Genomic DNA, 26917 nt, shown 5'->3' on the forward strand with positions numbered 1-26917 from the left:
TTGAGGATTATATTTGCTGTGGGTTTATCATAAATGGCTTTGATTATGTTCAGGAATGTTCCCTCTATACCCACTTTGGCCAGGGTCTTGATCATGAATGGATGTTGAACTTTGTCAAATGCTTTTTCTGCGTCTATTGAGATGATCATATGATTTTTGACCTTTTTTTTTTTGTTAATGTGGTGTATGATGCTGATTGATTTGCGTATGTTGAACCATCCTTGTGAACCTAGGATGAACCCAACCTGGTCATGGTGTATAATTTTTTTGATATGTTGTTGGATTCGGTTGGCTAAGATTTTGTTGAGAATTTTTGCATCTATATTCATCAATGATATTGGCCGATAGTTTTCTTTTTTGGTGGTATCTCTGTCTGGTTTTGGAATGAGGGTGATGGTGGCATCATAGAATGTCTTTGGGAGTATTCCTTCTTCTTCAACCTTTTGAAAGAGTTTAAGGATGGGCACCAATTCCTCTTTATATGTTTGATAGAATTCACCTGTGAAGCCATCTGGTCCTGGACTTTTATTTGTAGGGAGTGATTTTATGACCTCTTCAATTTCATTTCTAGTGATCGGTCTCTTCAGTTGGTCTGTTTCTGCTTGATTCAGTTTTGGCAGGCTGTAAGATTCTAGAAAATTGTCCATTTCTTCCAGATTGTCAAACTTGTTGCCATATAGTTGTTCATAGTATTCTCTTATGGTTTTTTGTATTTCTGCTGTATCCGTTGTGATTTCTCCTTTTTCATTTATAATTTTGGTGATTTGGGTTCTTTCTCTCCTCTTTTTAGTGAGTCTGGCCAGGGGTTTGTCAATTTTGTTCACCTTTTCAAAGAACCAGCTCTTGGTTTTATTAATTTTCTCTATTGTTTTTTGAGTCTCTATTTTATTGATTTCTTCTTTGATCTTTATAAGGAATCCCTTTCTTTTCATGGATCACAGATCAGTTCTGGGGACTTATGTCTTGCCCAGCCTGATATAGTCTCTCAGTCTTCATCCCATCTGTTCATTGGCTGGCCATTCCCAGTCCCTGGGAAATATACTCACTTCCTCTTGTTGGATGTAGGGGTAAGTGAAAGCAGACCTCAATCTGTTCTTAGCCCTTGGCCCAGGGAGAAACAAGCCTCTGACTCATCAGACCCAGGAGCAGAGTCAACCTAGTGGTTCAGATGACCGGATTCAGACACTAATACTAGCTAAACGATGGATTGGTGGTGAGGTCTCGGGCCAGTTGCCTAATTTCCCTCTCTATTTATTTCCCACCTTATATAATTGGGGTGATCATAGTACTCTTGCCATAGGACAGTTATAAGGATTATGTGGGTTAACACTTGCAAAGTACATAGAACAAGGTCTGGCCCCTGGGAAGTGCCAAGAAGATGTTAGCTCTCATCATTATTCAGTGCCACAAGGAACTTCCGCACCACCAATAGGAGAAACTGCTCAGCAGGAAGCCTCAGGGGATCTCTCGTAATGATTCAATGAGGACTAGGATTGCCCGGTAGCAGGACTTAGGATGCCTGCTCTAATGATTCAATATGAAGAGCTATTGCTCAGGGCGGTCCTTGCAAAATCCACTTTACCAATTCGCTCCCAACAGTTAGGCACAATCAGGTCCAACCTGTATGAAATTGCCAATGCTTGACTACTTTTAACCTAGAAAAATGGCAATTTTATATGGCTTAACCTAATAGCAGAGTTCATTTCGTGGTGGGGAAGGACTGGTTCAGTCCCCATTCATTTCTTACCTCTTCAGCTGAGGGAGGTTGCTAAGCATATGTGACCCATTTCTACAAGGAGTAAATAGTTGGTTTCTGGTAGGTGCTTCCAAAGTGCTTAAAAACTGGGCTTCTTTGCGGAGTTGAAACATTCCTCCTGGAACCAATTTTGCACTATTAGAGCCCTTGATACTTAGAGCCAAGAGGGATCTTAGGGAAGAAATAAAAACCTTTATTTTTAGATGTCTGAAGATGAGTGGTGAGTAACCAGGGATATTGATGACACTGCTGGAGGTGCTGAAAGGCAGGGGTCACTGGCCATGGAGTCTGCAACCCTGGGACATGGCCGAGCCTTGTAGAAACTGAATCGAAAGGAAGATAGCAGGGCCCTGTCATCCCTGCTCTTTGATGGCCCCCAGATTTATGGAAAATGGCTCGAGAAGGAAGCATGTGTGCCTGTGTGGCATGCTTGCTCTTCTTTTATCTCTACTTTGCTGCTCATTCTAGTGGTGTCCATGGAGTGTTACAGTCCCCTTTGAACCTCAGTTTTTCCTCTGTAAGCTCCATGACATCAAGGACCACATGTGTCTCCTGGTCATTGAATCCTCATCACTTCTCCCATCGCTGGGCACAAAATAGGCTCTCAATAAATATCTTCTGGAAGAATGAATTCATAAACAAATGAAGCCATTGGGCTCTATCTTGCTTAGCAATCCTAGTTTCCAGGAGGAAACAATGAGCTCCTAATAAAATCCTTTCCAAGAACTCGAAGTGCCATACAAATGCCTGGGGATGTCACAGGTGTTGTCCAGGATTGCAGTCAAGCCTCCCCAAAGCAGTCAGAGCCCAAGGTCTCAGAATGATAAAAGCCAAGGAAGAGGAGGAAGCCAAGGGGCAGGCTGTGCCCCCACACCAAAAAAAAAAAAAAAGGATAATATGTGTCAGTAGCTCTACCAAGGGGTGATTAAAAAAATAGGGTTTAGCTGCTGCAAAAAGGATTTAGATCAGAGCTTCCACACACTGTGAGGAAGTGAGGCAGAATGGATGTCCTTCTCCAAACATCTTTAAAAAAGAGAAAGCTGTCATCTCATCACACCATCCCCAACCACTCACAGGTGGTGGGGTCTTGGGTTAATCCCTTCGCCTCTTTGGGCCTCAATTTCCCCATCTGTAACTGGGGGTTGAGGGTCAGTGGTAGACCCCATGGTCTCTACGGTTCCTTCCAGCTCTTAAAGTCTGGAATTCCGTCTGGAGGCTGGGCCATGCTGGCATAACTTCAGAAGGATGTAGACGGCCATAAAAGCAGTGGGATCCCTGGAGATGGAGAATCCTGCGGGGAAGTCCCCTCCCCCGGCCCCCCACCTCCTGCCCTTTTAACTGCTGCAACCACAACCTCCCCTGCTCTCCCGGGTTCCTCCTCCCCAAACCCCCGCAGCTCTGTCTGGAGGCCCCATTCTCTGACCAGCTTTGTTTGCTTTTAATAAAGTTAATCGCACTCCTAATTTGTATGTAATGAAAAGATAAAAGGGAGACATGGGGGCGAACCTTCCACTGGAGTGGGAGCAGTCCAGTTCCAGGGCCGCCAGCCACCTCCCCTGCTCCACCCGCACTGTCCTCGCCCGGCCCCGAAGTCTGAGCAAGGGCTGCCACCTGGGCCCCAGTCCAGCCCCTTTGTCCCTGAAGTCCTCCCAGGGAAGCCTCCTGGGGCCCTACTTGCTCTCTGCCTTCCACCTGTGGATCAGCTCCTTGAAGGCAGGGCCTGGCTGGGGCTACTCATACAGCAAAACTCAGTTCTCTGCTTTTGACTGTGTGCCCACCCAGTCTCTGGGAATTCCCTGGATTCTTTCATGGGAAAAGAGAGGAATATACTTGGGGTGGGGGGGGGCGATTTGATTATACCCAACTGTGGGTTTCTGCTCCATTAGCAATCCCTTCCTGGCACATCTTTTCCTACCTAAGTCCCACTCAACTAGTGAGTCATCTCAGGTCCTGGTCCTCAACCCAGCCCTGCCACCAGCTTGGGACCACACCTTTCACCTCCCTGGGCCTCAGCACTCCCATGTACCTCAAGGGAAGGTAAAGAGTTTGGTCTCTGTAGGTGGCAGATGGAGAGATGGCCGACTGTGATAGGAGTGGCGCCTACAATCCAGCATGCTGGAGAAGCTTGCGGGGCTGTTTCGAGGAGGCTAGGCCCCCCAGAATAGAGTCCCCGACACCTAGTGGAATTTCCCCCTGCACCTATAACCCTGGGGTAGTCCACAGGAAACTGTCCCCTAAGGTAGTGGTTTGGGGGGATAGGAAAGGAACCCTAGGCTCCCCATGAGATCAGCTTAATGACACAATTCAGTGAGGACTGTGGCAGGGGGTAGCAGCAGCAGAGGTCACCTCCACCTCCAGCCCTTGTCTCAGAGGCCTGTGTCCCAGGTCTTTGACTGTCCCCAGTAGAGAGACAGACCTGAGACTGGTGGGGGTCGGGGATGTCTTCATGTGCCGGGAAGAAGGCTGCAGAGCAAGCAGCACTACATCTGCCCTCCTGGGGCCAGGTCAGGCAGGGCGCAGGCTGGGCTCGAGACCCAGATGGGGGTATGGAGAGAGCAGCTCCACTTGGAGGGGGGCTCCCAGCATGGCACGCCTGAGCAGCAATCTGGAAGCTATTGGGCTCGTGCGTTTCTGCGATCCAGCGCGAATGCCATGCCCAGTTCATTTCCTCTAAGGAAACACAACCTCAGGGGATAATTAGAGCTTCTTTGGGTACACAATCCCATATTGTTTATCCAACACAAATTAAAAAACGTGGGCCCTGAGAACAAGGAGCAAGAGATAAAGGAGACCTCCTCCTCCTCCTCCTCCTCCTCCTCCTCCTGCTCCCGCCCAGCTGGATCTCATTACCCTGCCCGGCCAGGCCAAGCCCCGGCCCAGCCTCGTCCCCCCCACCCCTGGCCACCTCCTGCTCCTCATGCAGTCTTTGTGCACCCTCAGCCCTAGCCCCTCAGAATCAGAGCCTGGGATCCTTCCTGGCTTTCTCCCGTGTCTATCTGCCTGTTGCTCTCTCATGAAAGGTGGCTCTGGGGCAGGCTTCTCTGGCCAGAGTACTTGACAGAGAGTGACCATTTGTCCATGTGTCCCCTCAAGAACACTCCCACTGAGGAACATTGGGAAATGCCAGCCCACAAACATCACTCAGCGCCCAGGAGCAGAGGCAAAGCCCATGCCCTGGGGGTTTCTGGGAAGGAATGGCTGGTTCTCTTGGCCCTGGCCTTGGCCCTAGGTCCCTTCCACTGCCCAGATGCACTCCGCCCAGACAACAGGGAGCCCAGTCAGCCTGGCCTGGGGGCCTCTCCGCAAAGCCCAGCCCCTCTTTCCCCAGGCTTCAGCCCAACAAAGGAGGATTCTCAGCTGGGGCGGCTCAGGGCGGGAGGAAGGAGGGTTGCGGGTGGAAAATAGCTTCAGAACTCAAGGTTGGCCATCTCTATGAAAGCTCTATTATTGCTCGGCTTGCTAAACGTCTTGCTCAGCATGGCCAATTCAACTGCCTTCACTTCCCTGTCTCCCCCTAGGAATTCACATTCCAGTCCTGCACTGCCAGCCTTTCTCAAAACCATGGGAGGCGGGACAGGAGGCAGCATGGGCAGGGAGGGGATAAGGGGGTGGGAAGGCTGCCGAGGGACAAGTCACTTTCCCCAAGCCTTGCTGGCTTAGGGAGCAAAGATGGCCCCATGAAAGTCAGTGCATTGTCAGCTCTGACCTCCTGGTTCCTCTTCAATCACCACCTGCTTCCCAGGGGGCCCTCAATCTGAGAGGGCTGCCTGGGCTTTCCTCAGGGGCTGGGAAGGTGTCCCCTAGCCACTGGCTGCTAAGCAGTGTGGCCTGGGACTGGCAAGGACTGGCCTCTGTGTTCTATGCCCCTGACCCTTCCACCTCATCACTAAAAAGCCGAAAGGGCTGGGAGGACCAATGGACTCTCTCCTGGGGGCCAGGCCCTCCCCGACTCCCGCAAGCACAGAGCAGGGCACTGGCCGGCTGGGTGAGCAGGGAGTTTGACTCGAGGTAGAATTTTCTCTGGTTGAAGTGAAGAGGAAGTTGTGTGAGCTGAAAACACATTCCCCGTCTGGTCTGTCCTTTCAGCTCTCCCAGTATTTTTTTTTTCTTTTGGTTTGTCTCTGAGCTGGAAAGAACATGTGCTTGGCAGATTTTTTATTAACTCTGTAGCTCTCTCTCTCTCTCTCTCTCTCTCTCTCTCTCTCTCTCTCTGTCTCTCTCCTTTTCGCTTGCTTGACAGAATTTAGATTAGACAAAACATGAGCTCATTTCTGCCTGAGGGAAAAAAAAAGAAAACCACTCCTCCTCCCCTCCCCCACCTTCTCCTCTCTTCCTAGCCTCACCCACCTCCGCTCAAGAGGAGGGGGCGGGCAGGCCTGCAAAGACATCATCTCTAAGTCACAGCTTGGGGTGCCGTTGACCCCATATGGCGCCAACAACAAGCTCTGAAGGGCAGATGGCCCCAGGGTTTTGCAGTGGCAGGCCCTCTGTCTAGAGTAGGGGCACAGTGTAGGAGGTGGGGGGTAATCGGGAAGGGACGGGCCTGGGGTCTTGAGGGGTGAAAAGGCAAGGCAGGTTCTGCCAGGAGTGGCCAGGCTCCTGGCAGCATCTGTACCCAGCACCCAGGCCCCAGACCCTAACCCCACGTGGCCCTTCCCCTTCCCTCCCTGTCCACTTCACACTGCCACAGACATTCCTGGACAGTTGTACTACTGGCCATCACCAAGCCACCTAACCAGCTCTTCACCTCTCAGCACTGGCTGGGTCCCCTCCCAAACTGCTGACCAAATCACCGAAGCTCTCACTTGTCTCTTCCCAGATCCAGACATTTGGGATGGTGGCTTAGGAGTCCCATCTAAGGTTGAAATCACAGCTTTATCACTCACTTGCCAGGGCTTGGGATAATCATTATCCCTCACTGAAATTGACTTTCTTTTTTTCTTTTTGGCCACGGCCTAAGCATGTGGAAGTTCTAGGACCAGGGATTGAACCTGTGACCCGAGCTACGGCAACGACAATGTATGGATCCTTACCTGCTGAGCCACCAGGGAACTCCTGAAACTCGGTTTCTTCTCTGTGAGACAGGGATAGTAAAATCTACATTATAAAATTGCCCTGAGGTTTTGTGACACTTAAATCAATTCTGGCCTCCTGAAATTGGTGAAAACAGCTAGGAGAATCTATGATATATGGTAGATGGGCAATAAATCTCTTCCTCCTACTTCTCTCTCTTTCTGTCTCATCTTCCCCCCCACTCTGTCTATGTCTCTCTCTTTTTCTCCCCTCCACAACCCATCTCACTGACCAGGGGCAGAAACACAGCAGGAAGGACTGTGCTCATACCTAAGAAAGAACTTTGTACAAGTGCAGTGCTTAGGACCCAAGAGAAACACCCACTGGAATCGAATGGGTAAATTCACCTTTCAGTAGAAGACAGAGGAAATTTGCCCACACTGGAAGCCAAAGGATGACTGGAGTCCTTCCCTGGAGGGTCTGGGACAGTGAAATAACCTTGGACTCTGGTGGGACAGAGTCCTGACTTTGGTCACTAGTCTTTCTGGCCTTTGATTTTTCATCTATACAACAGAAAGAAGCTTTCCCCTCCTCTCAAAATTGTCATGAAGTATCCTCACAAGGTCCTGCTGGCCATCCAGATGAGTCCCCTGTGTCATTCCACAGCAGCAGGGCAGAAAGCCAGAGTGGGTTTCTGGGGCCTTCCTGGGAGCAGAGGCTGCTGGGTACTCAGGGACCCTGGCGGGCATCCTGGCAGGCATCAGTCCAGCCCAGTGGGGGCTGCAGCTCAGCCTCCAGGACTGGTGGGCCCCTCTGAGTCAGTTGACCTCCCCAACCTTCACAACCACCCCTCCGCAGCTCCCACCCTCTAGCTGTCCCTTAGCCAGCAAGGCAGTATTGCTCATCTAATCTTGTTTTATAAATTAATCCCTCTCTTCCCGTAATCATTTTCATTGCCTGCCTCTGAACCCACTGCAATCCATCTACTGCTCCTGCACCTTCTCCCACTTATCATCCCCTTCTCATCCTCTGATTTCGGAGGGGCCCCCCACATGGCCTGCTGGGGTTGCCACATTTGCATCCCCAGGTGAGGGTCAGCCCCGGTGCCCAGTGGGTCTGGCCGCCTTTACCTTTGGCCCTGTGTAGACAGCAGAGGGGAGCACATGAGGGCTGGAAACCGATGCATCTGGGCAGAAATTCTAACCCTGTCATTTACTGGCTCAGTATCTGTACGGCTGTCCCTCTAGCTCTCAAAAGCCTCAGTCAACTGCATCTGTAAAATAGGGCATCTGACAGGGCCCAAGGTGAGAAAGCATTTTGCAAAGGGCTGGACACATATTAGTCACTCTTTTCACTTGAGGGGAGGGCAAGTGTCAGAGTCTGCTCTCCCCTAGCCCCATTCTGCTTGTCTCCTCAGCTGAACCCTGTCCCCACGGCCCTGGCTCCCCAGTATGCTGGGAACAGGGTGCCACGGCCCTCCTTGGCCACAAACCAGAGCCCCAATCCCTAAGCTGCTGCCAGAAATAAAACAGTAGCCAGGGGCCCCCAGTGGTACGTGAGGGGGCCTTCTGGCCCAAAGCTCAGAGGGATAGTCAAGATGCTGGAAACATCTTGCCACCTCATCCCCTGGATTCTTTCCAGAGAGGGCAGCCCCTCTGTTTGGCCACCCGTGCCTCAGGGGGTAGGACAGGGTTAAAGGGACTTACTCTGGAGTACCTGCTCTGATGGGCCTTGGAATTTTCCCAACAATAGGCCGATGAAGTGAGCCAAGAGGATTCTCTCCATTTTCAAAACAGAAAAACTGAGGCTGACAGAGCTGAAAAAAATCTTGCCAGAGTGCCTGTGCCATGCCAGGCTTTTGTGAACTCGGCAGCAGTGAACAGGTGTGACCACCCGCATGCAGCTTACCGTCTAGACAGTGGCAGAAGCAGATTTTGAACCCTGGTCTATCTGATGCCAAATGCCTGTGTTTATAACCAATAACACTAAGATCCTCCATGTTTCAGACAAAAAATAAGTAAAACCATTCTATGGAATTCAGGTTATGGAGCAGCAGAAATGAATCTGACTAGGAACCATGAGGTTGTGTGTTCAATCTCTGGCCTCGCTCAGTGGGTTGGGGATCTGGCGTTGCCATGAGCTGTGGTGTAGGTATCAGACAGGGCTCTGATCCTGCGTTTCTGTGGCTGTGGTGTAGGCCAGCAGCTGTAGCTCGGGTTGGACAACTAGCCCGGGAACCTCCACATACCTCTAGTGCAGCCCTAAAAAGAAAAAAAAAAAAATTCTAGTCATAGGACAAAGGAGGAGGCTGACAGTGACCGACAGGCTTCTCAGGATCAGCTCCAGCCCTATAGGAGCTGATGATCTAGAGGAGTAAAAAATTCTCCTGCAACGTGGCTGGGACAAGGATGGGGCACACTATGGGGCAGGCCTCGTATGTGGAGCTAGGCAAGGCTTGCTGGGCCAGAACTTTTAAGCTAGCTTTTGAAAGAGGCCTAGGAGTTTGCCAAGCTGACAAGAGAGGGAGTGGCATCCTAGATTGAAAGATACAACGTAAGTGCCAGATCTCTTATTGAGATCTAACCCTCAGCCTGCCCTCCTTCAAGGAAGCAAGCAGTTTGCAGAGCCTGGGTTCTTAGCTTTGCTTTGCTCTTTACTGGCTATGTGGCCTTAGATGAGAACTGAACCTCTCTGAGTGAGCCTCAGTCCCTTGATCTGCGTTCTTGGGTACCCAGTCAGTGTGGGATGCTAAGGATCTACTAGTACTATTGTCATCACTATCTTCGCTAAAACTATTACCTTGAAATACACTGGGCTGCAGGATACCTCACCCCAAGCAGTTCCTGCCCTGTCCCCACCTGTTCTGCCTACTCTTTCCTCCAAGTTTCCTACCTTCTCTTACTTCACCCCGTCTCCAGCTCCTGTCTCCCCTTCCGTGACAAAATGGCTTAGCTCTGGAATGAAGTCCACAAGGTTGGGTCCTAGCAGCCTCCCTGTAGACTTTAGGGAAAGCACCACTCTTCCTGCCCATCCACACCATTTTGAGTCTGAGGTTGGGGGGAATGGAGAGTGGTCGGTGGAAGAAAGATGGAGCAGGAAGATCTTCTCTCCTGTTCTGCCGTGCATACTGCAGATCCAGGCTGAGGGCTGTCTCCTTCATCTGCTCTGTCTACCTCAGAGGCAGGGCCTCCCTCAGGGGAGGGAGAGTTATTTAGAGTGAGAGGGTGGGTGCAGGAATTATACCCCCCCCCACTGCATACACGCAGCTCACCTAGACCTCTACACTGACACCCAAAGGCAGCCCATCCCGAGCAGCACGGGGTTAACCCTCCCTGGGCTTCATCCACTGCTGAGGCCTGGCCACTCCCAGCCCTCTCCCCAGGCCAGGGAGACTGGGAGGGGACAGTGAGGGAGGTTGCGGGGGGAGGTCGGGGCCAGAAGTCCAGCCTGGTTCTGATTTCCCTGGCTAGAGCTGGGAACCAGAGCCTGGTCTGTCTTCAATACGCCACACCACCCCCCCCCCCCCCGCCTCCCCCTCGTGCAACACTTCTCTGTTTTCGGGAGTGGCCCATAACCGCAAACACATTTGCTAATGCAGCTAGCCTGCCCGCCCTGGGACAGCTGGCTGGGCCCTGTGCCTGGGGCCAGGCCAGGCAAAGGGCAGGGGGCCTGGCTGGGAAAGGGGCCTGAGGCTCCTCCTCCTGTGCTGAGCCGCATGCATGGCCCTGGTCACTGCCTCTCTGGCTCCATAGCCCCTCTCCACCACGACTCCTTCCAGGGCTCAACTGGGCATCAGAAAAACAGGTCATTACACAGCTGGCTGTCCTGCCCAAGAACACGGCAGCTTTGCTCTTTGACCAAAAGAACACCTTGCCCTGCCGGGCTAAGAATGTTTCTGGGCCTGAGGACTCCCACATAGCCTGTCCGTCTGACAGGGGTCTCCTACATGAATGGAAAACCTAGGGCTCAGGGAGGGCTTGGAGTTTGTGGGTTGCCCAGGAAGGCAAGAGCAGAAAGAGGCCAAGACTTTTCCTCTCCGTTACCATGTGGCTTGGGTCATCGTTTCCCTTCTCTGAGCCTCAGTTTCTCCATCCTGCCAGACTACATCATACGCTTTGCTATGGGCATAAACAGGCAAGCGTCTTGGAAACAATAAAGTGCTGTGTCCATGAGACTGATCAGTCTCTCAGACCCTATGCTCTGCGAGGGTGGGCATGGCATCTGAGCTCTCTCTGTACCGCCTATGACACAAGCCCGTTTAGGGGGATGGCTAGCAAGATGGGCCTGGGGACTGAGAGACACAAGTCAGTTCTATCTCTTGTCAGCTTGAGCTCCTGCAGCCTCTGAGAACCAAGACTGAGTCCCTGGATTCCAGAGCTGGAGCTGTGACTGGAGCTCACCCCCAACCAGACGTCAATCCCAAGGCCCCAGCCTCACTCAGCAACCCCCATCCTCCCCCCACCTCCTCCCATCGCACACAAAGCACACGGCTCAGCTTCCCCCTGCCAAGGCACCCCCACCCAGCCCCACAGCCCCTCTCCAAAGACAGGGGCCTTTCTCTGCCACGTTCCTGGAGGCTTTTCCACTTAACAGGGCCTTGAAATCCATTTGCCGCAGACTGTGAACTTCCTCTTCATGCTCCTGCCCGCTGGCCCTCTTCTAAGCTGACCCCCCCCCACCGACTCCCACCCCACCCTGGCGTCCGCCAGCCCATGGCCCAGCAGCCCATGGCCCGGCAGCTGTCACCATGATCTCCCCCTCCTCAGGCCTCTGAGGCCAAGCAGGGGGCACCTGGAGGAGGTATTTGGGGCCTGGGCTAAGACAGGGAGCTGAGAGCTTGCTCGCTTAGAGTGTCCTAAGTTACAGCTGAGACACAAAGGGCTGCTATCCCTTCTCCCAGTCTGCTAGAAACAGAGGCTGCTTCCTTCAGGCCCCTAAAGGCACCAGGTGTTCTCTCCTAGATCACACCTCCATCCTCCGTGGCCCTGGCTTCGACTGCTGGTGGAGATGCATGATGGCGCCTGCCAACCCTTCAGACATAGCAGGGAAGGCAGGCAATCTGGCTTCTGGTCTTGCGCAGCCAGAATCCATGACCTTGGGCCAGTCTGGTTCCTCCTCAGGCCTCTGATTTCCTAAGAGTTTCATCTCACCCAGCCCTGACCTCCTTTTGTTTCCTGAATTAAACTCTGCCCTTTGCTTTCCCAATTGGTTAACTCCAGGTCTCTGTGGCTTTCTTCCTGGAGTCCAAAAGGCTTACATGTTCAACCACAAACTTAGCTGCTGATTCCACGAGTCCCTCTGAAGCTGGAGAAATGGCGGACAGTGACCATCCACTGAGCACCTACTATGACGAGGTATTTCACGCCTTCTAGCTCCTTTTGGCATTGGTATCTCCATGCTACAGGCTGAGGAAACCAAGGCTCAGAAAGGAGAAGTGACTGACCCAGGGTTCCAGGGCCAGGAAATGGTAGAGCCATGACTGGAACCTGGATAGTTAGACTCTTCCATCTACCTTCTTCCCTCGCCTCTCCATAGCTGTGTCTGCACAGCAAATATACCTTGTAATGGAGAGAGAATCAGTGAATCCATATTTGCTTTGCAGTAGCTATTCACAAAGCTTCAGAGCCTGGTCAGGCTTCAAACGAGGAGGTCCGTGCTGACACAAGTGCGACTTGTGACACACTCTGACCTGAGGCTCCATCTCAGCTCCATTTCCCTAAAGTTACATTAGTCTAAAGCTAGAGCTCAGAGTGAAAAAGAAACATGTGCCCCAAGGACAGAGCACCTAGAAGAAGGAAGGACCACCTTCAAGCCCCTAGTCACCCAAGGCAACCCAGAACCAACTACATATCCGCTACTAGTGGCCACTTATACACGTTCTGTCTTGTTTAAATACTCACAACACCCTTTTGGGCTAGCAGTTACCTTAGCCTTATCATAAATGGGGAAACTGAGGCACTGACAAGGGAAATAAATAGCAAAAGGCCACACAATGAGAAGATGACACAATATTTCTCCCACCCCTACTCATATACCCTGCCTAGATTGTCCCTGGGGAAGGAGAAGTGATATCTACAGGAAGAGAACCCCCCTGTCCAACAGAAGCAGGGCCCAGACAAGAGTGACATAAGCACAGAGACTCTACATGGCAGGGGGAGTGCTCTATTGCCCTCAGTCAAAGCTGCTCTCACCCAGGCCACCTGGAACTCACCTTTGCTCTGGCTCTGGGGGCTGCCTGCCTCTCTCCCAATCTGTCTGTTTCATCCTTCCCCACTCCGCTTCTCAGCAATGCATTTGTGGGAAACCTGGACTGAATTAGCACCCATTACCCAATCTGCCTCATTCCAAATCCCTGGCTTTAATGCAATCAATGGATGAGAAGCAGGCTCCCTTCAGCTGGCTCCCTGTCACGCCCGCCCAGCACTGGCTTCCCGGTGCTGTGCCACATGGAGCTACCCCTCCTCCTGGCTCATGGATGGCCCCAGACGGCCCCGCGTACCATTCATATGTGCGCCTGTTGAAACCAAGCGGTTCTCTTACCCACACAAGAGGCCCTCCCGAAAACTCAATTGAATGAAGCAGGTATGTGCATATTCATTCCTCTGGTGAGCAGGTGTAGGGCACCAAGTATGCGCCAGGCACCACTTCAGGGCACTAAATGCAGAACAGTGAACAACCCAGAGTCCCTGCTTTCAGGGACCTTAGAGTCCAGCGAGAGAAAAAGAGGCTCACGGTCAAGTCCAGCATACAGCATACCCTGCCCCAGAGTGGGGCAGGAAATGTGGGGAAATTAAGGCAGGCTGATGTCATTGTGATGTTAGGGAGGCTATTTTAGTTTGAGTGGTCAGGGAGAGCCCTGATGAGGAGGTAATGCTTGGACTGAGGCTGATTGACAAGAAGGAGCCCTGTAAGGCACTGCAGGAAGGACTTGAGGGAGAGAGAATAGAAACCATAAGGGCAGTGAGGTGAGAATGAACAGGGGAGAGAAAAGGGCTCTCAGCTGAAGCTGAAGAGCTAGAAAGGGATCAAATCATATAAGGCCTTCTACGTCATGGTAAAGAGTTGAGTTTTATTCTAAGAGTGGTGAGAAGCCAGTAGAAGGTTTTAAATGTGTTTAAGAATATGACCAAATTTGGGTTTAGGAATGATTGCTCTGGGAGGTCCTGCTGAAGCACAGTGGGTTAATGGTCCAGCTGTCTCTGTGGCGGCGCCAGTTCGATCCCAGCCCAATGCAGTGGGTGCAGTGGATTAGGGATCCATCGTTGCTGCAGTTGCAGCACGGATTTGATCCCTGGCCTGGAACTTCCAAGTGCCAAGGCAGTGGCCAGGGGAAAAAAAAAAGATTGCTCTGGACTTCCCTGGTGACCTAGATGTTAAGGATATGGCCTTGTCACTGCTGTGGTGTGGGCTCGATCCCTGGCCTAGGAACTTCCATATGCTACAGGCATGGGGAAAAAATGAAAAGAATGATTCCTCTGGCTGCTACAAGGAGGATGGGTCTTTGAGGGGCACAGGTAGAAGCGGGAAGTCCAGGTGCACTAGAGCAGATGAGATATGGTGGTGGCCTAGGCTAGGCTGGTTGCCACAGAGAGAAGTGGATCTCAACTCAGTAATTAAATAAGGCAGTCTGGGCTTCAGTGGAGGTGTCAGGCTCTTTCTGATGACCTCAGATGGATGGTTCCTCCATACTCCACTTGGATGTCCAAGCGGGCATCTGAAATATACCACAGCCGCAAAAGAATCCTTGATTTATCCACCGAACCAAGCTGTTAGATGCATAAGCCTGGAGTTTAGGGAAGAGATCAGAGATGGAGATGCAAATTCGGGGGAGGTGTTGGCATTTAAATGGTATTTAAACCCATAGGGCTCAATGAGACCATCTGCTAAGAAAGTACAGGTAGAGGAAAAGAGAGCTCTAAGACTCATTCCAAATCCCTGGCATTAATGCAATCATCTGTGCTACAACAGTTAGAGAAGGAGCCGGCAAAGAATCAGAGAAGAGCAAATAAAGACATGGGAGGAAAACCAGCAACCAAGAGAGATTTTCTCCAGGAGGGAACGGTCCACTGTAGCAGATGCTTTTGAGAGAGAATTCCAGAAAGGCGAGACAGATCACTGGGTTTGGCAAGGTGGGGGTCACTGGAGCACAAGCTGGGGTCACAAGAGCAATTTCAGTGGAGATGGAAGTCCACTGGGATGGTGAGAATGGGTTGTGAGGAAGCAGAGATTTCACATGTAGAAAGCCTCTGGGGAGGTTTTATGGTGAAGGAAGCAGAAGAGATGGGGCAGAAGCCAGAGAAGCCTGTGGGTGAGGATGAAATAGTAGGGCCAATGAGTTGGAGGCCTAAATGAGGAGGCAGCATTGTTGGAGTCAGGGTACTAGAGAGAAGAAAAGGGGAGAATAAGAGATGGGGGTCAAAGGTAGGTTGGTTGAAATCAAGATTTTGAAAGTGCTGCAGTTAATAAGGACAGTAAGGTCAAGGGTATGGCCTTGGGAATTGGAGGCTGAGATGAGGTGGAGGACCAGATTGATGGAGGTGATGAACTCCAGGAATTGAGAAGCCAGGGTGGCACGTGGGTCATCTGTGTTGATGAAGAATTTTCCAAGAATGCTGCCAAGATTAGGAAGTGGAAAGGAAGCATGGAGCAGCCTACTGTCATCTCAGTGAATGGAGGGCACTGACAAAGAAGGGCAAAAATGACAACCTCAAAAAGAGCTAGGGGATGAGACAGTCTTAGGAGGACCCATGGCTTTGGAAAGAGTAAAGAAGGCAAATGGTCTGGAGGCAGTCATGGGAAACAAGCAAGATGTTGTCCCTACCTCCCTCCCAAGAAGTGTGTGGGGCATGGGAGAAACATAGAGACCCCACTTGAGGGAGTTGCAGTAGAGTTGTCCTCAGGGCATAGGAATGAAGGAAATGATCTTAAGAGATTGAAAGTGTAGGGAGGGGAACAGTGGCTGACTATGGACCACGGGTACCGGAAGGCAGAGTGTAAGACTTTGGGCAGCTCATAAGGAATGCAAGATATGGCCCAAATTAAGCAATGTCTAGAACAATAAAGGCATTAGAGTTGGGAAGATGATGGAAGGTCAAGGAGGCCTAGGATTCTGTAGTGATTCAGGTAGACAGGGATGTGATTCCTGATGGAATTGATGAGAATTTCTTAGAGAAAGCGTGGTCATCAGTTCAAATCAGAAGATGTTGGGGAGCCTGAGTTGCCAACTTCCTACTGCTGGGCTGGAGATGGGGAAGCCAAGGGTGATCTAGGATTTGTGACTTTGGTAGGCCTCCCATATAACCTGCAGGGGGCAGCGTCTCTGTGGAGGGAGAAAAGGTGGTACCCAAAACAAGCAAAGCATGTAAGCACACATCCAACCTGGCACACATGACCACTTACCTGCAGGTACACACTTGCACGTACACAGAGGCCTTAACCCTCCACCCACCCACAGCATGAGCATGTACACAAAATATTCCGTATGTGCAAACATGGGATGGGCACTTTTACAGGCACCCACATACACATACCACGAACACAGGCCCAACACACCGCACCCATATTTCCCCAAACCATCCTGACATACTCACACATGCGCACATGTACACACACACACACCCCCCAGAGGAGACTGGGTTTTCTTAAGTCTTGCCAAGCCACAGACAGCAGAAAATCAAGCTGAAGTTGAACAATCCAACCCAGAAAAGGGGGAGGAGACGAAGGGGCGTGAGAATGAGGTGTGTGCTGGGGGAGTCAGGCGGGGGGCGGGGGGAGCAAGGAAGCCAAGTGCTGAGGAAAAAAAAAAAAAAAACTAGACCTTTTGAAAAAGGGAAAGCCTTCAGACAGAGCAGGAATGCAGGCTGTAATTAGAATCGCTTTAACCGTCTCTAGATCCGAAGAGGATAGGCAAACTGGTTGCACATGCAGCATGGTGATCCCTAGCCTAGATAATGTCGGAAAAGCATGTGTGCGTGCGCACATGAGTGCCTGCGAGGTCTGTGCACGATGCACTTGACCACCCGGCATTGGACCCTGGGGAAGCCAAAGTGAGGTGTCCCCAATACTTGCCCTGCAGGCACCTGCCTTCAGGCTAGACCCCTCACTCATCCCAGGGCCACACCGACACACACACACACACACACACACACACACACACACACACACGGCCCGGAGGGCTTAGGACTTGCCCAAGGCCACACAGCCTGCCAAATTGAGCCCAAGGGGTAACATAGTGGCAAAGGCACTGGATGAGGAGACAGTAGCCCTTTAAGTTCAAGTCCCAGGTCAGCTACTGACTAGCTGCCTCACTGGGACCCGCAACCCTGTCTTTCTCAGGGACACTGTAGCCTAAAGAGACATCTTGAGGTCCTTCTAATCTGGCCCTGAGTATTCAGGTTCATCCAGAACGATTGGTTCAGGGCAGCTGGAAGCAGGCAAAGGAAAGAGATTTGTGCAGTGCCTGCAAGAGGAGGAGCTGGGCCAGGAGGGATGTGAACCTCTCTGGCTCCCCTGGCTCTGGCCACAGATTTCCCTGAGTTCAAACCTTCACACATTGGCCTGGCCAGTGTGCTATGGGCTCTCAAGGACTAAAATGGGCCCCAGAGGAAAAGACCAGTTGGCCAGACAGGGCCCAGCCAGCCACAGACATAATCCTTCATAGTCCCTCTGGCCCTCCCCGCCTCTTCTTTTCACCTTCCTCCTCCAGGCTAACTAAGAGGGCCTTGGGGCCAGCTGCTGTCGTCACTAAAAATAGCTCAGCCAGCTTTGGGTGTGAAAGAGCCCCTCTTACTTGCAGGGTCCCAGAGGCCTGGCAGGTGGCAGTTGGTGTCTATGGCCCCTCCAAGCCTAAGAGATCACATTCTCCTTTTCAAGTGCAAGTCCCAGCTCCAGCTGAAATCTCAGGCTCCCCACCCACCACCCTCTTTGTTCCCCAGTATCCCAGGGACTCCTCTTTAAATGTTCACACAGTGTATGGCTTGGGTTTGGATGCTTAGAGAATAATAATAATAATAAACACAGAGCATTTATGGTACATCTGGCACTCTGCAAAGGGCTTGGCCTGTCTACCTCCTGACTCCCCACAACAGCTCTTTGAGATAAGTGTTGTTACCCCCATTGTGCAGGTAAACAAAATGAGGCACAGAGAGCTTAGGAAAATTATTCAAAGTTACACAGCTAGTAAGTGGTGGAGTGGGGATGTTGTTATCCATTTAATAGCAGATTCCTTCAGGGAGAGAAAAATTCTGGTTACAGTAAGAGTGAGAATTAATATTTATGCATCTGCATGCAATGGGCCTCCCTGAACACTTCAAACTGGCTTTATGGTAGAGCCCACTGGGGCAGCTGAAAAGGCCCCGAGGCTAAAGGGATAAAGAATGAATTCCTTGGTTCACCCCTCATTGGCTGTGCTACCCTGAGCAAGTGCCTTCTCCTTTCTGAGCTTGAGCATCCTCATCTGTGAAAGAGAAGTACTAATAGCAGCTGGCTCTCAAAGTGGCATGAAGATTCTAGGAGACAACGAGTGAGAACAGACCTGGCACACGTAAGACTGTGTTGTCCTCTTCGCCCCATCCTGAAGACACCTGGGGCCTTCTTGATCTCATTCTTTTCAGTGGCTCTTTGGGGACCCCAGAAGTCCTGTGTCTGGACCGTTTTCTCCATGTGGCACTGTCAGTGTAGTACCCAGGGCCTCCAAGCTTTCCAGGGGCCTGTGCGAATGTGCAAGCCCCAGGAAAATTTATGGGCTCTAAAATATGAAAAGAAAACAGCAGAATTAGAATTAATAAATGTTCTATTATGTGTCTACAAAACATAACATCGACCTCATTAATTGTTAAATTTAGTATTTCTAAAAATTTCATTACATTTGAAAACAATTTGTTGGTTAGATTTCTTCACTTTGCAAGAATTCCCAAATATGCATGATGATTACCAAGAAATCATAACCAATTGGGAATGAAACGAGTTACTCACAGGCAAATCATTTCAAAAGCGGAATTATAAAAATCCTTTGAAAAAGTTTATAGCAAAAATTACATTTAATATGGGATGTGGGTGCATTTTCATATATTTGATATGCTGTGGGGTAAAGCCATTAAAAGTGAGAGTGCCTGGGGCCTTCGAAGGTCTAGAGAGGGCCCTGCCCCTGAGCGGAAGAGGAGCAAGGGCCCTGCGTGAGGAATAAAAGCGCCTCTGTGAGAATTGCTATTTGGGGGAAGGAGTCGATGGGCCATGGCAGGCGCCCACTCCTCTGGTTGTTCCCCTCATCTCAAAACAAAACAAAACAAAAACCCACCCGGGCCACATGCATGTAGGCGCTGGCAGAATGGCCCTCACGGAGCAGCCCTTTCATGTACTGCCCTCGGCTCTTATCAAAGGCCCTTTCAAGAAACAGGCATGCCTGTGTGCCTTTCATAATCAAGAAGAGAAATAAACATTATCTGATGAAAAGCGAGAAGAAAACAGCCATGTGTAAATGGTGTCTTTTGGCTTGTCAAGCCGTTACCCAGGACATTGTCCACTGGGCTCCTCGGTGCCCCTGGGCAAGGGCCCACACGAGGCATCTCTCTCCCAATTAAGCACCAGCATCAACTAGGGGTCCCTGGAGGGCCTGTCAGTTTCCTCCCCTCTGATACCCAGAGCAGCAGAGCACTCTGCTTCTGGTGGACTCACCATGGGAGGCCGCCTCGGCTTAGGCAGCAAGTGGGAGGAACACAGGCCACCACTTACTTCTACGTGACCTGAGGCAGGTCGCTCCCTGCTGAGCCTTCTGTGCAACACCAGCAGCATAAGTCACAGGGTTAGCGTGAGGACGCATTGAGATAATGAATGTCAAGTGGATAGAATAGGCCTCCGTGCAGTTGAGAACTCCAGATCAGGAGTGGGTTTGCTCTGGATGGCTGACATTTGATGACTCAGACCCCCTACCCCAGGATGCCTGCCTGCTCTGCACGGTCTCCTACACCTGGGCTCCGTGCCCAACACATGCCAGCAACCCTTGTCAAATCTGCACTCCCTGGAATCACCGAGGAGCTCAGGGGCTGGTAGCAGAGACTCCACCGTGACCCCACCTCCCCAGAAGCTAAGATGACTCAGCCTCACGTCCTTCAGACCTTGTCTCTGCTCTAGTGAGCTACCCTGGCCTGGTTTCTGCCCACTCTTCCTCACCTCTTCCATGTGGAAACCCCGTGAGGATACAGCTCTGCTAAGAGCTCTGTCCTACTTATTGCTGAGACTGATGCAGGGATGAACAAGCCCAAGAAAGAGGCTGGTGGCATCATGCCAGCTCATCAATGGCAGACCAGTACTTGGGCTAAGTCACCATCTGTAGCTGGGCCACCCCCTTCCAGGCCAAACACCTTGCTGCCAGCTCAAGAGCTTAGCCCACTCCTTGGAATGCTTTCTCTCCTCTGCCCCCACCCTCCCTCCCTCAGACCCCAGCCTCCTTCTGCCCCTCAAACACCATTAGCCCTCCCTCCTTTGTGCTCTTGCCATGCTTTGTATGTGGCTCCATTGCAGCTCTTAGAAACTCTTGGCTCCTTAGACCAACATTTCTGGGGTCTGGGGTGTGTAGCTCTTAGATGACAAAGGCAGAGGCTATATGGTTCATCTCTGGGTCTCTTGTGCCCCGAACTGGTCTTGGCACAGGTGTATCTGCTGAACGTGGGGGATCTCAACAGAGGCAGAGGGAGCTGGGATTTCTCCTTCCAGCCCGAGGTGCCAGGACTCAGAAGATCAAGGCTCAAGTCCTTGACCATTTTTAGTTGTGTGACATTAGGTAAGTCATTTCCCTTTCCTATGAGCCTCACTTTTATCACCAGAAAAATGAGGCTCCCCATTTCTTCTCTGTTCCTGGCAAAGGCCATTGTAGAGGTCCGATGAGAGAATGGCTGGGCAAGTCCATGAGGCCTCCTGGACTGCTGGACCGGCAGCTGAGGCTCTGTTCATTTGCCCATCCTGGGAATTCCTCTGAGTTTATTTCCATGAGGGGACAGAAAGCCCCGGGGAACATGCAGATGGTCCAGCTACACACACTCATGCCTTGCCTGCTAGGTGGCTCCGTTGCAGAGAAATCTCACTTGCCTATTATCACAGGACGACTCCCACCTGTGCAGTGCAGTCCCCAGCCCACAACATCCAAAGTGATTTTTCTGCCCTCTCATTCCCTTAATCCCCACTCCCACCTCACCTGCCAGGCATCCTGAACCCCATTTGTCAGGTGATAATATGATTCATCATAACAGCAGCTAGCACTTATCAAGGACTGACTATAGCTCTGAGTGTCTTATACTGATTAACTCAGTTCTCATGACACTAACAGGTACCGTGATTTCCCGCATTTTTAAAGATGGGAAAACTGAAAATCAAAGAGGTAAAGTCACTTGCCTAAGATCATAGAACTACTACACTGCAAAGGTGTAGTTTGCCCTTAGATATCCTAGCTCTAAAGTCTGTAAGTTTAACCATTTTGCTGCACTACCTGCCAGATAAGACACTAGGCTGTGAAAGAAAGTGACTTGCCCAAGGTCACGTACACAGTGAGTGGCATTGCCGGCATCCTCTAACTCAGCTTGTTAGCCATTTCTATAACCTGGACTTTTCTGCTAAATAGTAGATGATGTAGAAATGAACACTTAGGGACACTGTCTAGATGGAAGGGGGGAGGCCCTATGTGAAGGAAGTCAATCATAGGTGTTTCCTACGTTTACAATTCAACGAGCATTTCCCCTTGCATCCAGGAGATATTCATTCTAATATTCCACTGGAGGAACAGAGGTACTCCTGAACTGACAATAGCCCTGTGGACCAAGGAAGGGGCCCCTCATTTTCCCACTTGGGCTGGACCTGGGAGGTTGCAAATTGCTGGAGAGGCAGCAGTGAGTCAAGGGGCGTCGTAAGCAGGGCAATTACCCAAGGAGAAGCACTGCTATAGGGAAAATCTTAGCGTGTTCCAGGGAGACTGAGGAATCCAAAGCAACTATAAGACATTCTGGAAGAAGCTGGATCAAATGGATAAAGGATTTGAAGAGCAAGCTAAGAAACTGGGGCTTGATTTTTGCAGGTGACAGGGAATTTACTTAGATTCTGGTTGCTGACAGAAGTCCCACTCACAGAGTCATTCAAGAAGAATAGACCTGGAGTGTCATGGTTTGTCCCAGCTAGAAAGGATATTGAGACCTCAGTGGGGGCCAGTGGCTTGTGCAGGGTCAACTATGAGATTGTGGGAGGGATTGGGCCTTCATTTGGGTCTCAGAAGAACTTTCAGACTTGTACAAGCAGAGAGGAGGGAGGAAGGGCCACGAGAACAGGGACCCCAGAAAGAAGGGAGGAGAAAGGCTTGGCTTTGGACAGCTCCACATCCCATCCCTACACCCACCCAGGCTGGCAGGTGTAGCTTTGAGTAGTGGGCTCCTGACTGGGACAGTCAAGGTGCTGGAATCTCGGGCCAGGGCGTATGTCCCAGGAAGGACCCCAGAGCCGGGCCAATGGGTCTCCTTCTTCTCAGAAGCAGAAAGCCCACATGGAAAGTTTTGTCATGGGAATGGAAGGCCTGGCTGGGCCTGGATGGCCAGACAAGTGCCCTGGTTTGAGAGAAGCCAGGCCCAGCTTAGAGAGGGCAGCCATCCCAGCTTGCTTGGAAGCCAATTAGAGCAGGGGTGAGGTGGGGTCTTGGCAGCCTCTGCCCTGGGTTCCCCACTCCCACCTGGCAATCATTAGGTTGGTTCGGAGGATCCCTGCAAGAGAGACTTCTGGGATGGATCAAGGTGAAAGGGAGGCTGATGGAAAGGACCCCTGTGCCGAGATCTCACACTGATGGCCCCCCAAAGCTGCTGCCACCCCTGGGCATGTCAAAAAGACATTTCAAAGGCCTGGCCGACCCTTATCAAGCCACATGTGCTCCCTTCCACTATGTGGCAGGCCACATGTCCAGCTCTCCTGGGAAGTGTGGACCTTTGGGCTTAGAGGGGAAGGGCTGCTTCTCAGCGCAATGGGCTGATTAGTCAGACAAAAGCTACTAGGAGGGTGCTAAACTCTGGGACCGGAAATATTGGATACAGGAGTCCCCAGGATGCATTGCCCTGGGGGAGCATGTCCAGGAGCTGAGATCATGCCTCTTCTTCCCCCAACCTTCAAATTCAACGATCAATTCTCCAAAACTTCAATGTCCTCGTCTATAAGATGGGTGTAATTCCTTCCTCACAGGGCTGCTGTGAAGCTGAAACAAGAGACTGAACATACAACTTTCAGCACAGTCCCAAGCACAAAGTAGGCACCCAGTAAGCCCTAGGCCGGCTGACTCCCTTTCCACCCTTAAGGGTTAGAACAAAGCAGTTGAGGAGTTCCCATCTGGCTCAGTGGTTAACAAATCCGACTAGGAACCATGAGGTTGCCCGTTCGATCCCTGGCCTTGCTCAGTGGGTTAAGGATCCGGCGTTGCCGAGAGCTGTGGTGTAGGTCACAGACGTGGCTCAGATCCCGCGTTGCTGTGGCTCTGGAGTAGGCTGGCAGCTATAGCTCTGATTCGACCCCTAGCTGGGAATCTCCATATGCCACAGGAGCGGCCCAAGAAAATGGCAAAAAGACAAAACAAACAAACAAACAAAGAAACAAAACATAGCAGTTGAAAATTCACCAGTCTGTGAAGCTCCTACATAGTGGAATTTGGAGGGCGCATATCATCTAGCCCCTCCCACCTCCATCTTGCTGATTTGGCAGCAGAGGCCCAGAGAGGTTAAGTGGCTTATCCAAGATCACACAGCCCATCAGCAGTAGAGCTGGGACTGGAAGCCAGGGTGCCTGTATCATAGAACACTGGAGTATGGCTGTCTCATAGCCCTGGCTCAGCTCAGTGGCAATGCTTGGTGACTTCTGGAGTATCCCTCCTTCATAGGATGTCTCGATGAGGACGAGGACCGTGGAGCTGCTGTCCCAGCAAGGCTTAAGGCTGAGATGGGAGATCCTCTGCCTGTGCTCTGTGCTGCAGCAGCCCCGCCCCATGCAGGCCTTGAGAGAGAGAGAGAGAGAGAGAGAGAGAAGCTTTATTAGGCTACCATCACAATGCAAGCTCCTATTTTATTTGCTGTTCACAAGGCCCTGCCCCCCCTTCCCTTGCTCTTTCGCTGGCAGATCTGCATGGTTTGCATTATTTCCCTTCCCGCCCACCCCCTACCCGGATATCTTGGTTCCATATTTTCCACGCTGAGTCTCAGTTTACTCCTGGCTGGGCTCCGGGCCTGCACCTGGGTTCTAAGAGAAAGGTCCTGGGGTGGGGGATGGAAAGGGCAAGCATGCTGGCTGGGATGTTGCTGGTCACCCTGCCTTTCTCTCTGGGGGTACAGGCCACCAGGGCATCTTCCCTACCTCTGCCTTTCTCTACCTCCTCCTGATGCAGCAATTCTCAAAGTCAATGCCATAGACACCTGCCCCTGAATCTCTTGATCCTAGTTGAAAATGAAGATATCAGGGCCCCACTCTGATGGAATCAGGATTTCTGGGGGGACAGCCCAAGAGTCTAGATTATGACTAGTGTTTCATCTGTAAATATTCTACGTGATTATTTTCCTTTAACTCCTTACCAGCCATGGGTAGCAACTTCTCTCCTTATGCACGATGATCTTGATCACACCTATACTTGTTAAGTTCATTTAACAAGTATTTGCCAACCACCCCTGGTTCCCCTCCTAGCTCTTGGGCTATTCTTCTGTTTCTTTTACTGGCTCCTCTCTCTCTCCAAATCCTTGGCTGCTGGAAAGCCCAGAGCTCAGTTCTTCCTCCTATTTTTCCACGCCGCCCAATCTCCCCACATGAGCTCATCTCCTCTCAGCTCCAGCTCCTATCTGTGTGCTGATAATCCCCACCCCAGGCCTCTAGCCCAGCCCTCTCCCCTGAGCTTCAGCCCCATCCCAGCTTGAGCATCCCGCAGACAGACCCCTCGAATTCAATAGGACCCATACTGAGCTCATCTTCTTCACACGCCCAATGAACTTTCTGAAACATGCATCCGATTACATCACTTCAAAACCTTCTGGGAACTCTCTTTGACCTACAAGATAAAGTCCACACTCCATAGCCCCAAAGCAGGGCCTGGCCCCTGTTTACCTCTCCAGCCTGCTCCCTCCCGACTCCTCTCCTCAACCTTCCCCCACTTCCCCACCTCTGGCTTCCCTGCTCCAGATGATTTGAATGACTCACATTTCTGTAAAAGCACCCGGTGTTCCTCACCTCTGGCCCCTGTATATATTACTCCCACTTCCTAGGACACAGGGGCATAAGGAAGCGGGGGGTAGGGGGGCAGAAAGGGACCTCTACCTTCCAGGCTGGTCTATGGGGGTGCTAGTCTCAAAGTCCTTAGCAAGACTGTGGGAACCAAGGGTACAAACACATCCCCCCAGCACTGTTCCCCAGCAGTGCCATTGTTGGAACACCAAACCCAAGCCTACTTGTCTTTAAGGCACTTCCTCCTCTTGGAAGCTTCTCCTTATCCTTCTGGTCTGAGTTACGAGCGGGATAATGATCATAGATAAGCCTCTAAGAATAGTGCCTGGCAATAAATCTTTGTTAATGATTGAGGGAATGTGTTCCTCTAATTTTCCTCTGTCAATATATTATGATGGACAATGTCAATTCTCATTCCCACCCTAGAGCAAGAGTCCACCAAGAGCCCAGGGTAACGTCTTCTCTCCCTGCACAGCCCCTGCATCCTGCACACATCGGGAGGTGCTCCATGGATGTTTGATGAATGAGCTTATTGAGGCCCCCACTGTGCCTGGCCCTGCACTGGTGTTCTGGGGAAGCAGGCAATGATTAGAAAGCTGCTGAGATACTGGGCGCTCCACCTGGTGTACTGAGGGTAGAAGAACGGGCAAGATCACTTGCTCTTTGGAGTGGGGCGAGGAGGAGGCAGGGAAAGACTTCCTAGGGCATGTAGCTTTTGGCAGAGCCTTGTTGGATATGGTTATAAAAATGATTATAAAAATGAAGATTTTTTAGGGACTTTCCTCATGGCTCAGCAGGGTAAGGATCTGTTGCTGTTGCTGCTGTGGCTCTGGTTTACAGCTGTGGCACAGCTTTGATCCCTGGCCCGGGAACTTCCACTTGCCAAAGGTGTGGCCAAAAAATTAAAAAAATAAGTGTTTTTAATTTTTATTTATTTTATTTTATTTATTTACTTATTTTTGTCTTTTCTAGGGCCGCGCCTGTGGCATACGGAGGTTCCCAGGCTAGGGGTCTAATCAGAGCTGTAGCCGCCAGCCTACACCACAGCCACAGCAATGTGGCTGCCAAGCCACGACGGGAACTCCAAAAATAAAGTGCTTTTAAAATTAAGACTTTTTGGCCTATTGAAGCTAGGTGCTTCTTATTTAATACCTCAGTTCATCAGGATCACAATCTTAAAAATAGGTATTATTGTCATCGTTTGACCAATAATAAAGCAGAAGCTCAAAGGAGATAGCGAAGTGGTCCAAGTCATTCAAGAAATGAATAGGAAAATTGTGACTTGGTACCAGATTTCCACGACACCAGAGATTCCATGCTTAATGCCACATTCTCCTGCCTCCAAATCCATACACACTGCAGAACACAACAAACATGGTCTTTCCTAAAAATCACCTTCCACCTGCCCCCCTGGAGAGTGTCACAGTTAAGTTAGGCACAAAAGTACAGGCGCCTTCTTCTCTTGCTGTGGCTCCACAAATGAGAGTCTGCAGAGTCTGAGGACTGGAAGCCTGGACTCTGAGCCAGCTCTGCCACTTACTAGCTGTGTGTTACTGAGCGAGATGCTATCCTACTATGGGCTTCAGTTTCATCATCCGGAATATGGCAGTGAGAATAGTGGTACCTAACCCATAGAAGGGTTATGAAGATTAAATAAGTTATGAAACACTTAGAATGGAGCCTGGAACATAGTAAGCCCTCAGCAAGAATAAGTCATTATTATGTACCTTTTCTACAAAAAATCAGCAAAAACAAACAAACAAAAAAAGGAATGTACTATATATGTAGCTTGGTATCCTATTTCTTCCTGTGGGGTAGGATTTTGTCAGGTGGAGAAGGGCAACCTAAGCAGGTAGGAAAATGGGTACAAAAGCATGGAGGGGGAAGTTCCTGTTGTGGTGCAGCAGAAATGGATCCGACTAGGAACCTTGA

The 26917-nt window shown here is 50.8% G+C and overlaps 1 long non-coding RNA gene across 2 annotated transcripts in view; it reads right to left on the reverse strand.

Annotated features, from left to right (window-relative positions):
- Positions 1-262: 262 nt before the first annotated feature.
- Positions 263-26917, reverse strand: part of LOC106506983 (uncharacterized) — a 63191-nt gene continuing 36536 nt past the window's right edge. Inside the window, exons 6-9 of one of the 2 annotated variants that reach the window (XR_002340616.2) lie at positions 23403-23773; positions 18303-18515; positions 6790-6830; positions 263-2616 (exon numbers count right to left, since the gene is read on the reverse strand). This is a non-coding gene — a long non-coding RNA (uncharacterized LOC106506983). The remainder of the gene's footprint in view (positions 2617-6789; positions 6831-18302; positions 18516-23402; positions 23774-26917) is intronic. The other variant, XR_014834766.1, reaches the window with a different exon arrangement.

Source organism: Sus scrofa, chromosome X (assembly GCF_054392235.1).
Source record: "Sus scrofa isolate SSC_HxYL_T2T_F1_AM1 chromosome X, Sscrofa_HxYL_maternal_Yorkshire_Landrace_v2.0, whole genome shotgun sequence".
NCBI lineage: Eukaryota > Metazoa > Chordata > Mammalia > Artiodactyla > Suidae > Sus > Sus scrofa.